Source organism: Calidris pugnax, unplaced genomic scaffold, assembly GCF_001431845.1.
Source record: "Calidris pugnax isolate Ruff unplaced genomic scaffold, ASM143184v1 scaffold779, whole genome shotgun sequence".
NCBI classification, from domain to species: domain Eukaryota; kingdom Metazoa; phylum Chordata; class Aves; order Charadriiformes; family Scolopacidae; genus Calidris; species Calidris pugnax.
In genome coordinates, this window is record NW_015091471.1 from 22241 (window position 1) to 33547 (window position 11307).

The 11307-nt window shown below is 41.6% G+C and overlaps 1 pseudogene; it reads right to left on the reverse strand.

Moving 5' to 3' along the window:
* Positions 1–301: 301 nt before the first annotated feature.
* LOC106899766 lies at positions 302–9520 on the reverse strand (annotated as a pseudogene).
* Between the last annotated feature and the right edge of the window lie 1787 nt (positions 9521–11307).

Sequence of the window (11307 nt, forward strand, 5' to 3'; positions counted from 1 at the left end):
ATAAACGAGCAGAGATAGGCACTTCAAAAAAACAACATAAGGAACTCAGGTGGGTTGAAACACTCTTAGACATCACTGCTTCTCTCCAGTGATGATAAATAAGAGCAAAGACAGTCCCTCTCCTGACTGAAGAAACTCGGGGGTGATGCCCCAAGAATGTGAGATGAACCTTTCCATGAGTAGCTCACAGCTCCTCCAGTAACTACCCCATTGTAAAATCCCGTGTAAAAAAAAACTTGAAATCACCACTTTCAGTGCTGCTTTATGAATGTAGCAATTTTCAAGAAAAAACATCCGCTAGTCAATGCTTTGAGTGCCATGTCTTCTGTTCCAGGTCTGTTGTCTTTCCCCAGTCTTTAACTGGGTGTTGGATATCCCACCTTTGTCCTGTGCAGGTCAGCATTACAAATCTGTATGAAACTGAATCATCTGACGTGATTTTGAGGCATCTTTCCATGTTCCTGTTGGTTACGGCTGATGCCTACAAAAGGTAAGGAAACAGGAGAGAAGCTGAGGGCTTATAAATCTAGTGCTCAGTCAGGAAGCAATTCCCTTGGCCTCTACAAGTGTGTCTGAGAAACTCTAGTAGCTCACAAACCTGAAAGTGTTGCATTTTCCTCATGCTAATGACACATGACAGCTTGTGGAACTCTCCAAGGCATATTAAAATATATTTAGAGGTTTATTTTGTGTCCATTTGTTGGATTTGGAGGACAGGGGGAGTAGACTTTGAGTTTTGTGGGGTGTTTGGGTTAGTTTTTTTACAGGTCAAAAATCATTTTAGTAAATCTTAATACTGCATCCTGTTTTGTAAAAAGAGAAGTAACAACAGGTAACAGAATATTCATCTCCCATGTCAATATTTCAGTACTAACTATTGTGAATGGGGTGGGGTGCGATAAAGTCAACTCATCACACTGGAAAGGAGAATTTTCATAAGAGGTTGAACAAAGAGGGCTCCAGAACAAATTGGATCTTAACCAGATCTTTCAGGCTGCCTTTTTTTTTCACTGATAATGATTGATGCATCCAAGGAACTGAAGGTTTACATTTAAGGTGTGTCTAAATCTTCCAGAAATAAACCTTTCTAAATTTTGTCGTTACAGACTAGACTAAAGATAAAGGAAAGCCCATGTTAGTGGAAATTCTTCAGACCATGTGGGTATATGTTATTTAGTGCACATCACTGAACCAATTCTTTCACCAATTCAGCTCCTCTGTTCTCTACCACTCTTTCACAAGATTTTCCTCTTGCTTAGTTTTTCACCAAGAGAGGGATACAGTAAGTAAGCCCATACATTACATGTAAAATTAATTAATTATTAGTTACATCAAGCTAATAAGTTTTGAATTGCCTGAGAGGGGAGAAGCTGCATGGCTTCCTTTCCAATCTCTCCCTCCATCATTATTGCTGCTGCTGGTTTATCCTGCTCCAGCAGCTTGGCAGTATCTGCCTTAGACTATCTGACTAAGCTAATATTATCATATTCTGTATTCAGAGGCACTGAATACAGAATATGAAATTATCACTTGGGATCTTAAGCACGTCAGCATTAGCTGGCATAAATCCTGCACAAATGGAGTCAAGTGAACATGGTGTGAAGACTCTAATTGCCAGCTCTGAGAGGATGAACCTGGCCTGATGTCCAACAAGGATTTCCATGCTCAGATGCTGATACAGGAGATAGTACCAGAGAGTGAGCAGGATGAAGCATCAACCCACTTTTTTCCTAAGACCACAGGTCCTATGAGGAGGCTGGGAAAACAGATGGTGGACAGTGGAGAGTGTTCACAATGTACAGTCAGACCATCAAAAGCAACAGAGGCACCTGGGCTGCCCATCAGCTCAACTGTGGTAACTGAACAAGTGAGTGCTTTCAGTCAGCCCAGCTAAAAATTGAAAGACTTAAACCACTAAGTAAAAAGCTTAAACCAGCTGATTCCACCAAGACTGACAAACAGCTGGAGGACAAATAACTGGCTATGGTTCAGACAAAAAGTGAGAACTGGTTTAATTCTGGTAACTCAGTCAGCTTCAATTGTGTGACCATCACACACCTCTGCAGACTCAATCAGCCCCATGGTAGCTCTTGCAGTGGCACTGGCAGGTCTTGGAATTGAGGCAAAGTTATTTAGAAGCAGACCGCTTGGCAAGGAAAATGTTTAAGGATTTGTTATAATGGGAATGTTTAGTGAAATGTGGTTATGCAGAAATTCAAATACCTGCCGAAATTCCCAGTGCGAGCTCAGGCTTTTATTCACAGCTGTGTCACATTGCTCTAAAACTGGCAGGTCCCCATTCCCAGGGGTCTGCTAGGGATCTGTCAACTGTATTTCATTGGGCACGTAAACCTCCTATATACATTTCTCCAACTGCTGTGATAAAAGATGTGCTGAAATATAAGGTGGCACCACTGTCAGTGAATTAAGATACCAGGGAAATCTCATCAGTAGGTGATAGCAGACAGTTCCAAAACTGATATTGAGAGGAATCAGCTGTACAGCACCAGCATTCACTGATCTCTCAGTAATTAAAGCAGGATGAATCGGACCAAATACAACATCTTTCTGCTTTCCATTGGAAAAAAAAGCAAGGTGCTTACTACTGAATGGTAACCCTTAGCTTCCCTCCTACTGAGAGGAACAGACAGTGAGGTGTGAGGGAGAGCTCCATCTCTTTCCCATTCATCCCCTTGATCTTCTGTTAATCCACAAGATCAATCAGTATCGACATGAGGTCTGACAATTTTTTGGCACAGCTAAACCAAAAAGCCTCAGTTTAATACACTTAGATCTCCACGGGGACCTTCTCTACTGCTGGTTGCATTGGGGAGCGCAATTTAATGAAATAAAGGTTAATATTCCCCTTTAGGTAGCACAGAGATAATAGTCTTGAAGTGCCTATTTCACAGCCCTGTGGAGGCTTGGAAGGACCAGTTGGAAACAGCTTATACGTGAAGATCTGATCAGTTGCTTGCATTATCTCTGGTGAGCATGAATGACAGGGATACATAATTGGGGTGTTTCCAGGAAGAGGGCTGTGATTGGTACAGATGTCTTCTTTCAATGTGTTTTTCATCTGCAGAATAAACCAGGAAATTTACCGTGAGGAACCCCAATCCTGTTTTCAACTCCTCACCCCTAATTTTAGAAGCTGCCCTTAGAGCAAGGCTAGTTCATTCAGAGCTCTGCATCAAATCCTGAAGCGGAAGATACAATATGGGTTTAGAAAAGAAATTTCAGGTTACCTTTGTAGAAATGATTCGTAACGGGAAAAAAATCAAAAGCAAATCTAAGGTCCTTCAAAGACTCATTGGACATCATGCCATGTAGCACCATATCAGAAATCACCAGGCATCTCCAAATAGGTGAGTACCACTGCCCAGCTCCAGCAAGGTATGTAAGCTTGGCTCTGGAAAATGCAAAAGCCTTTTTAAAGTTTCTAGGGGAATATACATAATGAGCAAAACTGTGTTCATAACTATTCTTCATAACAGTAGATCTAATTAGTTGTTCCATATTTCAAATTAACAGACTCAATACTTACTGTTCGATAGCTAACAATGTCGGGATGAAATATTAAATTAAGGTAAACGTTTTTTACATCTCAGTCAAAGCCTTCACAGGTCAGGTTTTCTCCTTTGCTCTTTTTCTGGATTCCAGGATTATGCAAGAACATTACTTTCAGAACATTAAGGTGGTCTGAGAAACTTGGGGAAACGCAGGCTTACTTCTGCGTATTCATAACATAAAAAATAGATTTAAAACTTCATTTTTAAAAAAATGTACATTTTTTAAATTTCAGAACCTGTTTGCCTAGGGGTGCAACCTGCTTCATTATGGTCTTCTCCATGAGCTGCAGATGAATCTCTGCTCCAGTGCCAGGACCATATTCAGAACAAAAAATATATTTAAAACTTCATTTTTAAAAAATGTACATTTTTTTAAATTTCAGAACCTGTTTGCAGAGGGGTGCAACTTGCAGGGGGTGAAACCTGCTTCGCTACGGTCCTCTCCATGACCTGCAGATGAATCTCTGCTCCAGTGCCAGGAGCACCTCCTCCACCTCCTTCTTCAGTGACCTCAGTGTCTGCAGGGCTGTTTCTCTCATATTTCTCATAGCTTTTTTTTTACCCTGTTTTAAAGATGTTATTGCAGAGGTACCACCAGTGTAGTGATTGGCTCAGCACCATGTGCATTTTGGAGTCAGCTGGAACAGGCTGCATTCAACATGGGGGCAGGCCCTCATCTCTTCTCACAGAAGCCACCCTTGCAGCATCCCCCACTACCAAAACCTTACCACCTAAACCCAATAAAATGAGATGGGACTAGAAAAATTTGATTACTGTTATCTTATCTCTTGTTAGTTTTTTTCACGTTGTTTGATAGATTGCTGTCAATAGCTAAGGGACAGTCAACATCATCTGACATCCTTGTAGAACAAGGAAACAAATGGGTTTATATATCCAGCATGAGATGGCTGCTGGTGTCCAAGTACCAGCAACCATCTTCTGTTGAATACATAAACTAATCTGAGCAGTTAAGGAAGGAATCAGGGGCAGAAGCAAATAGACTGGATCCTAAGCCTAGCAGTAAGGGGTCCACTTTAAGTAAAACAGCTGTGTGTGTTGTCTTCTTGTCTTTTCCTTGCTTTTGCATGAAACACAAGTGATAAGGGTTGGAAAAGGCTCCCCAAGATCACTGTAATCATATGTCACCTCAACATCTCCAAAAAAAAGAACTGCACAACTTGAATCCATGGGAGTCCTCACAGCTCAGACGTGCAACTGTCCAGCCAAGTTGTGAGATTCACTCCACATTCTTGGGCAAGTGTGGAGAGGGGCTACGGTTCATCTTGTACAGTCAATAAATATTGCTACCACGCTCCTAGCTAAGGAACGTAAGACAGAAAAAACAATGACCTGGGGATTGCCTGAAAATGTGACAGCACAGAGCAGATTCTGTAATGCAAGCCTGAAACTGATATACTGAGACTTTCAGGGTTGCTAAAGAACCCATGCTTCCAAACCAACTATCTAGATACAATATGCTTCGTAGGTGGTATCCCACCACCTATGAAACATCTTCTGTGCTAGCTCTATATTGGGTATCACGTATCTTGGCTCACTCTTAAATGCTATTCACGCTTACTGGACTGGAGCTGTTTCATCTTTAAGAGCATACTCTCCAGCTGATAAAAGTTCATAAAGGCACCAGAGTGCCCAGTCAAATCCACCTGCAGCCACTGAACACTGAAGAAGCTCAAAGTCATCAAAACTAATATTGTGAAATACAGGTGATATTATAACAGTGTGATCATCTTTTATTCAAGACAAAATAGGTTCAGCCTTACCAAAATTTACAGAGTCTATTCAGCTTGAAAAAGTGAAATTCTAATGAACAATCCTAAACTTTACTACCTGTTTCTAAAACTGGCTTAGCTAGTTTCTTTTCTGACTTCATCAACTTTGGCCTGTACAAGAAGTTTCGTTGTGGAGTGCTGGTAACCCAAATTGCTAATGTCATGGCTCAGCTCTCCCTTCCATTAGGCACCTTTTGCACTTTGACCATCACTAATCATACCAACTATAGGTTCCATGCTTAACTTGCTGGGTTCATTACTACCTGAGTCTGCTTCCTACAGGCTCTAGAGAGTCTTCACTATCTGCATGAAGAGATTAGAATGAAGGGAAAAGGAAGGGAAGGAGACCCTGACAGATGCTGTAAGCCCTGAGGTTAATTATGCACTTTCTTTCCCCTATGCCTTGATGGCGTGGCTGCTGTACGAGGCAAAGGTTGGGACTGGTCAATGAACCCCTGTGATGGAAGAAGGCAGAATTGGGACATTGGTCTTAAAACATATAGTGAAAATCAACATAAGAGGTGAAAAAAAAAAAGGAACTCTCAAAGTTTCATTGTTCGTTGGAGTTATATTAAGTATGCATATAAACCAGTGAGAAACCTTAAAATTTCTGTTAATATAAAAAGAACAATTACTATTTCTCAATCCCAAATGCTTGTAAATATTGAAACTAAAGAATGTATTTAACTCAGCCGGGGATGCTCAGCTTACAAGGCAGTGGAGATTTGAATTGAAATTTAGCTTTTTGCCTTTACAGAAGGAGATAACAATGGGCAAAACTGACAGCAGACATGAGCAAATTAGATAACCCCTTTTTAAGTGCAATGAAGAAGAACAAGGGAGGTCGACCTGTATTTATAAACTGACATGGGAGAAGGATTCCCTTGGACAAGGGATCTCTTTAGGAAACTCTTGAAAGAGCTTCAAAAATCCTTACCGGGTAAACTAGGCCTTGTAGAAGTCCATGCTACCCCAGAATAAATTGTTTCCATTACTGAAACAAATTTGTTTTGTGGTATTTGAATACTGTGGACTTCCTGCTAACTGTCAAAAGATTTTTTTTTTTAATTATGTTTTTAAAGTATACATTTGAGATATTTGTCAGCTCAGCTAACATCCCAGCCAACATGCAGATGGTGAGGAGAGGACTGGGTGGTCTTCATAGTGCTAAGCACTAACTCCCTCTAGAGTAGAGAGGAGAGCATGGCTGGATTCTCAGGTTGATCATTCCCTCCTCTTAGAACACGCTCAGGAAAGCGATACTTGAATTGTGTAAATTGTGTGGCTGCATAAAGCAGCTCTCAGAGACAGGCTCGCACTCCCACTCTCCTCTACAGTGGGGATTGTCCACGAACGGAAAGCATTTTTGTTGGAATTTCTCTATTAGCTTGATTTTTCCATCAGGCAGGAGCCTAGATGAATAATATCTGCAAAAGGCAGTCTCATGTAGGTTACGACACACCGCAAATATGTATTTTTATTTCTTTATGATCCTAAGCAGAAGAGCACCAGGCACAGAATCTGTTCTTTGGGACCACGCAGACTAATTCTGTGCTTCCTCCAGCCACCTCTGCAGCAGCTGCTCCAGACCCCTCCAAAGCGATCCCCCAGCAGAGCGGGGATCATTCAGCCCAGGGCTGCCTCAGGAAGGTTGTGTGGCTGGCCCACCAGTGCACAAGACCTATCTCCCTCAACCTCCTTCTCTGCAACGCTGCCCCACAACTCCACACCCTCCACCTGAGCACCCCAAGACATGCTGCACAGAAAGCCCCCCAGAATTCACTCTGGAAGCCACTACACAGCCCTCACACTACTTCAGGCTTCTGATGAACTTCTTGGTTCACAGGCACATGCAAACTGTCACCATGTGCCAGAGTTAAGGTTTGATCCAAGACCCAGGGGACAGTTGCACAACCTGCTCTTCACATCTTCCAGAAGACAATTCCCTTTTTCCCCAAGTGCAACGTTGTTATTTCGCACCCAGTTTGTAATCTACACTGTCCCCCACATCCTTTTCTGAAACATTCCACCGGATTTAATACAAGCGACCATACGTACAAAGGTGTAGGATATATCTTTCCATGTTGCCCTGGGTTGAGAGACACAGGACTAACTTTTCTTCTAATACTGGGGAAAATTGCACTTCTAGAAGACTCTAGTGTCTGAATTTGTGAAAATATTTACTTTATAGCCAGCCAAGCTCTGTGGGATTCAAGGTCTTAGTGTTTTTGAGCCTTGCCAGGTGCAGGGACAAGGAGGAGCAAGGCCTGGGCATTTGACCCAGGCTGCCAACAGGATTATTTCATACCATGAACATCACATTCAATATAAATTAGGAAAATTTGCTGCGTAGGGGGCTCTCCCTTGATGGCGGTGGGTCCAGACAACTCCTTGCCCTGGTGCCGGAGCCCTGAGGCCTTCCCTTCCTCCTGAAGCCATTGCGCTGGCAGTGTCCGCCATTTGCTGTCCCTGCTGGGAGTGCACAGCTTCCTGCTGATATAACTGGCTGAGTATAATTCCTGTATCTTAGATCAGTATCGGGATTAATACTGGTTCTTTAGTATTGTTGTTAACTATTTAGTTTTAGTCTATTAAATCTATTTATATTTCAACCCTTGTGTTTCTTTGTGTTCCCCAATTCCCCTTTCCGGTTGGGGAGGGGTCATCAGGTGATAGAATAATTGTCTAAACGACAATAGATTGTTATGGGTTTTCTTAAGCCATAACACATGTTTATACCAGTTAATTCCTGTAAAGGTTACTATTATCTTTCACAATAAATTGTGTGTCTTATCAAACTACACAGAAAAAAATACACTTGTTTTTTTAACAGATACTTGTCCCTAGTGAGGTTTTTCATGGTCACTTATGCAGCTCCCATAGTACCACCGGTCTGCTTAAAAATATTATCTATTGGCTTCAAGAACAAACTAATTCCTGAAAAAAATCCCTTAAGCTTCCTCTTACGAAGCGGACCACTTACCTACATCTTAATCCTTTAGATGTTTGGCCTGCTAAATTTTCCAAGTAATTAACCCTCAGACTCTTTGATAATTTGAGAGGGAAACAGAGAGAGAAAATAAGGCTACAAGGAAACTCACAAGGTCGCCAGTCCGTTATGGCTACGCCTGTAATACTAATGACGGGAGCACCAGAGGTTCAGCTCAAGTGCTGAATCTTCCCTCACCCTTCATGGGACACACTGGCCAATAATTATTTCCAGCCACCTCTCCTGTTCAATTCCTCATCATCTTCTATTAAGCAGTATAGGTATTCCCCACTTATGGTCTGCAACACAGCGAATTAAAACAAGCATTTTGTTAAAAAGGACAGAATTTCACAATGTAAGGTTCACTTATTCATTGATTATATTTTAGGGGCTTTCTGAAGCTGGGGTGGGTGTGGGTGTGTTAAAAAACACCACTTTGGATATCTCAGCATATAGGAGGCTTACATAAGCTGACATCAGAGACAAGAGAAAGCGTGCTTCAGGTGTCCTGCCTTTAGGGATTAAATAGAATGTGAACAGAACAGAAGGTCTCGTATCTTCTGAATACTATGGTTAGTTTTCCCTCTTTTTACCAACAATTAGAAGTTCTATATCAATTATAATGTTAACTTCATATTCTTTTTCCTTAGTGTCTTCTCTACACTGTGACTTCTTTTCGCAGTCTTTGGATTATTACCAAGTCTGAGCAGGATTTGAAAGAAAATGATTGGGGGAAAAAAAACAACAAAACACCTAAGGAAACAGAGCACAAACTGCGATCTGTTAGTAGATTATTTTAACTTAGTCCAAAGCAATGTGGATCCCTTTCCCTTTAATTTTATGTCTCCTTGTGAACACAGAGAGGGCTTATACTGTACATGGGAGATGTGGTGTCTCTGGTAGGTCAGTCTAGAGGTAGGTAATCACTGAGATAAACATTATACTCGTAACTTAAGAACAGATTCTATGCAACAGTTTTCTGCTCTTCCCTTAAATCTTCACCCCAGTATTTGAACAAAACTGAGTCTGGATAGAGCAAATGGTGTACAATCTTTTTTTCCCCTCCTTTGCGTTATCAGCTTTGTGGACTTCAGTTTTGGAATTATCTTGCAGCTTCAGATCATGTTCTATTTGTTTTACATTTTCACAGAATGCTTCCACTGATTTTGCTGATTGAAAATAAAGGGAGATTGATTAAAACAGCAATTGAGAACACTCTCCATCACCATAATTGAGCCAAATTTTCCTTATACCGCTGTAGGTCAAGAGAGCTGCTAATTACAGCTAAAGCGATATTCACATGAGAGTAGCATCAGACCCTCTTTTTAAATATCACATTTCACAATACCCTGCAAGAGATTCTGCACTCAATTGCACAAGAACAGAGCAAGGGATGCTGTGCTGGCACCAGTGGAAGAATCTGGGAGCAGAGGCAACACACAAACTAAAGTAATTTCCATGATGTTGAGTTACATTAATGTATTAATGATCCACATAGGGATTCCCATCTAAGTCAGGTTGTTGATACCATGCTGATCTTGAAGGTGAACACAGTCAATGAGTCCTTTGCCATCCCCTTTAACAAACTTACTGGAATCTTTTGCCTTCTGCTTAGAAAGATTTGAACAGGGTAAATCTTAACCTCTCAAGATTTTGTTAGGGTCACAGTATTGTGCCCTAAAGAAAAGGCACAGATAGCCTGTGTAAGGTCATTTAGGACATACTGTTCTTGAAGTTAAATACAATAGATGAGCCCTTTGCAGCGTCTTTTGAAAAGCTTATTGTTAGTTTTGACTGCTACTCTATCAGAAAAAATTGAACAGAATGAATCCTAACCTCTTGAGGTCTTGTTAAGTTTACAATATTGGACTAGGCCATACAAAAAAAGACACAGAAAACCTGTGGGAGTCAAAGCTTTCTACAATTAAATTACTCTCTTGGTGAACAAAGAGAGAGAAGTGGATTTAAATTCAAATAAGACTTACAAGACTGCCTCTCATGCACAAGCTGAGGAAGCACACAAGTGGATGGCAAGGGGAATTGAACTGCCAGGATCAGAAGATTGTTATCAGAGGCACAAAGCCAGGCCAGTCACTAGTGGGTTTTTCCAGGCGTCAATCCTGGTTCCAATACTGTTTCAATATGGTCATTAATGACCTTGAAAATGAGGGAGAGTTAACCCTCATCGAGTCTGTGTATGATACCAAACTGTAAGGAACAGCTGATATTCCAGAGTCCTCCTGCCATTCAGAGGGAACTAAAGAGGCTGGAGAAATAGGCCAACAGGAACCTCATGAAGTTCAACACAGGCAAGTGCAAAGTCCTGCACCTGTGGAGGAACAACCCCATGGACCAGCACCAGCTGAAAAAGCAGCTTTGCAGGAAAGGACCAGAGGGTCCTGGTGGACATCAAGTTGAACACGAGCCAACAGTGCATCCTTGTGGCAAAAAAGGCCAACAATATCCTGGGCTGCATTAGGAAGAGCATTGCCAGAGGTCGAGGGAAGTGATCCTCCCACACACCATCTGGAGTACCGTGGCCAGTCCTGACCTCCTCAGTACAAGACAGACATGGACATACTGGAGCAAATCCTACAAAGAGCCACCTCAAAGATGATTATGAGATTGGAGCATCTGTTATACAAGGGGAGGCTGAGAGAACCTGAGAAGGCTCGGGAGCAGACTTATTGATGCATATGTATTTCTTATCAGAGGGACTAACAAAGATGGAGGAAGAGTCTTTTCCTAGTGTCCAGTGAAAGGACAAGAGGCATTGGGCATAAACTGAATTACAGGGAATTCCATTTAAACGTATGAAATATAGTTTTTAACTGCTGGAATGACTGAAAACTGGAACAGGTAGACCAGATAGGAGGCTGAGAGAACCTGAGAAGGCTCGGGAGCAGACTTATTGATGCATATGTATTTCTTATCAGAGGGACTAACAAAGATGGAG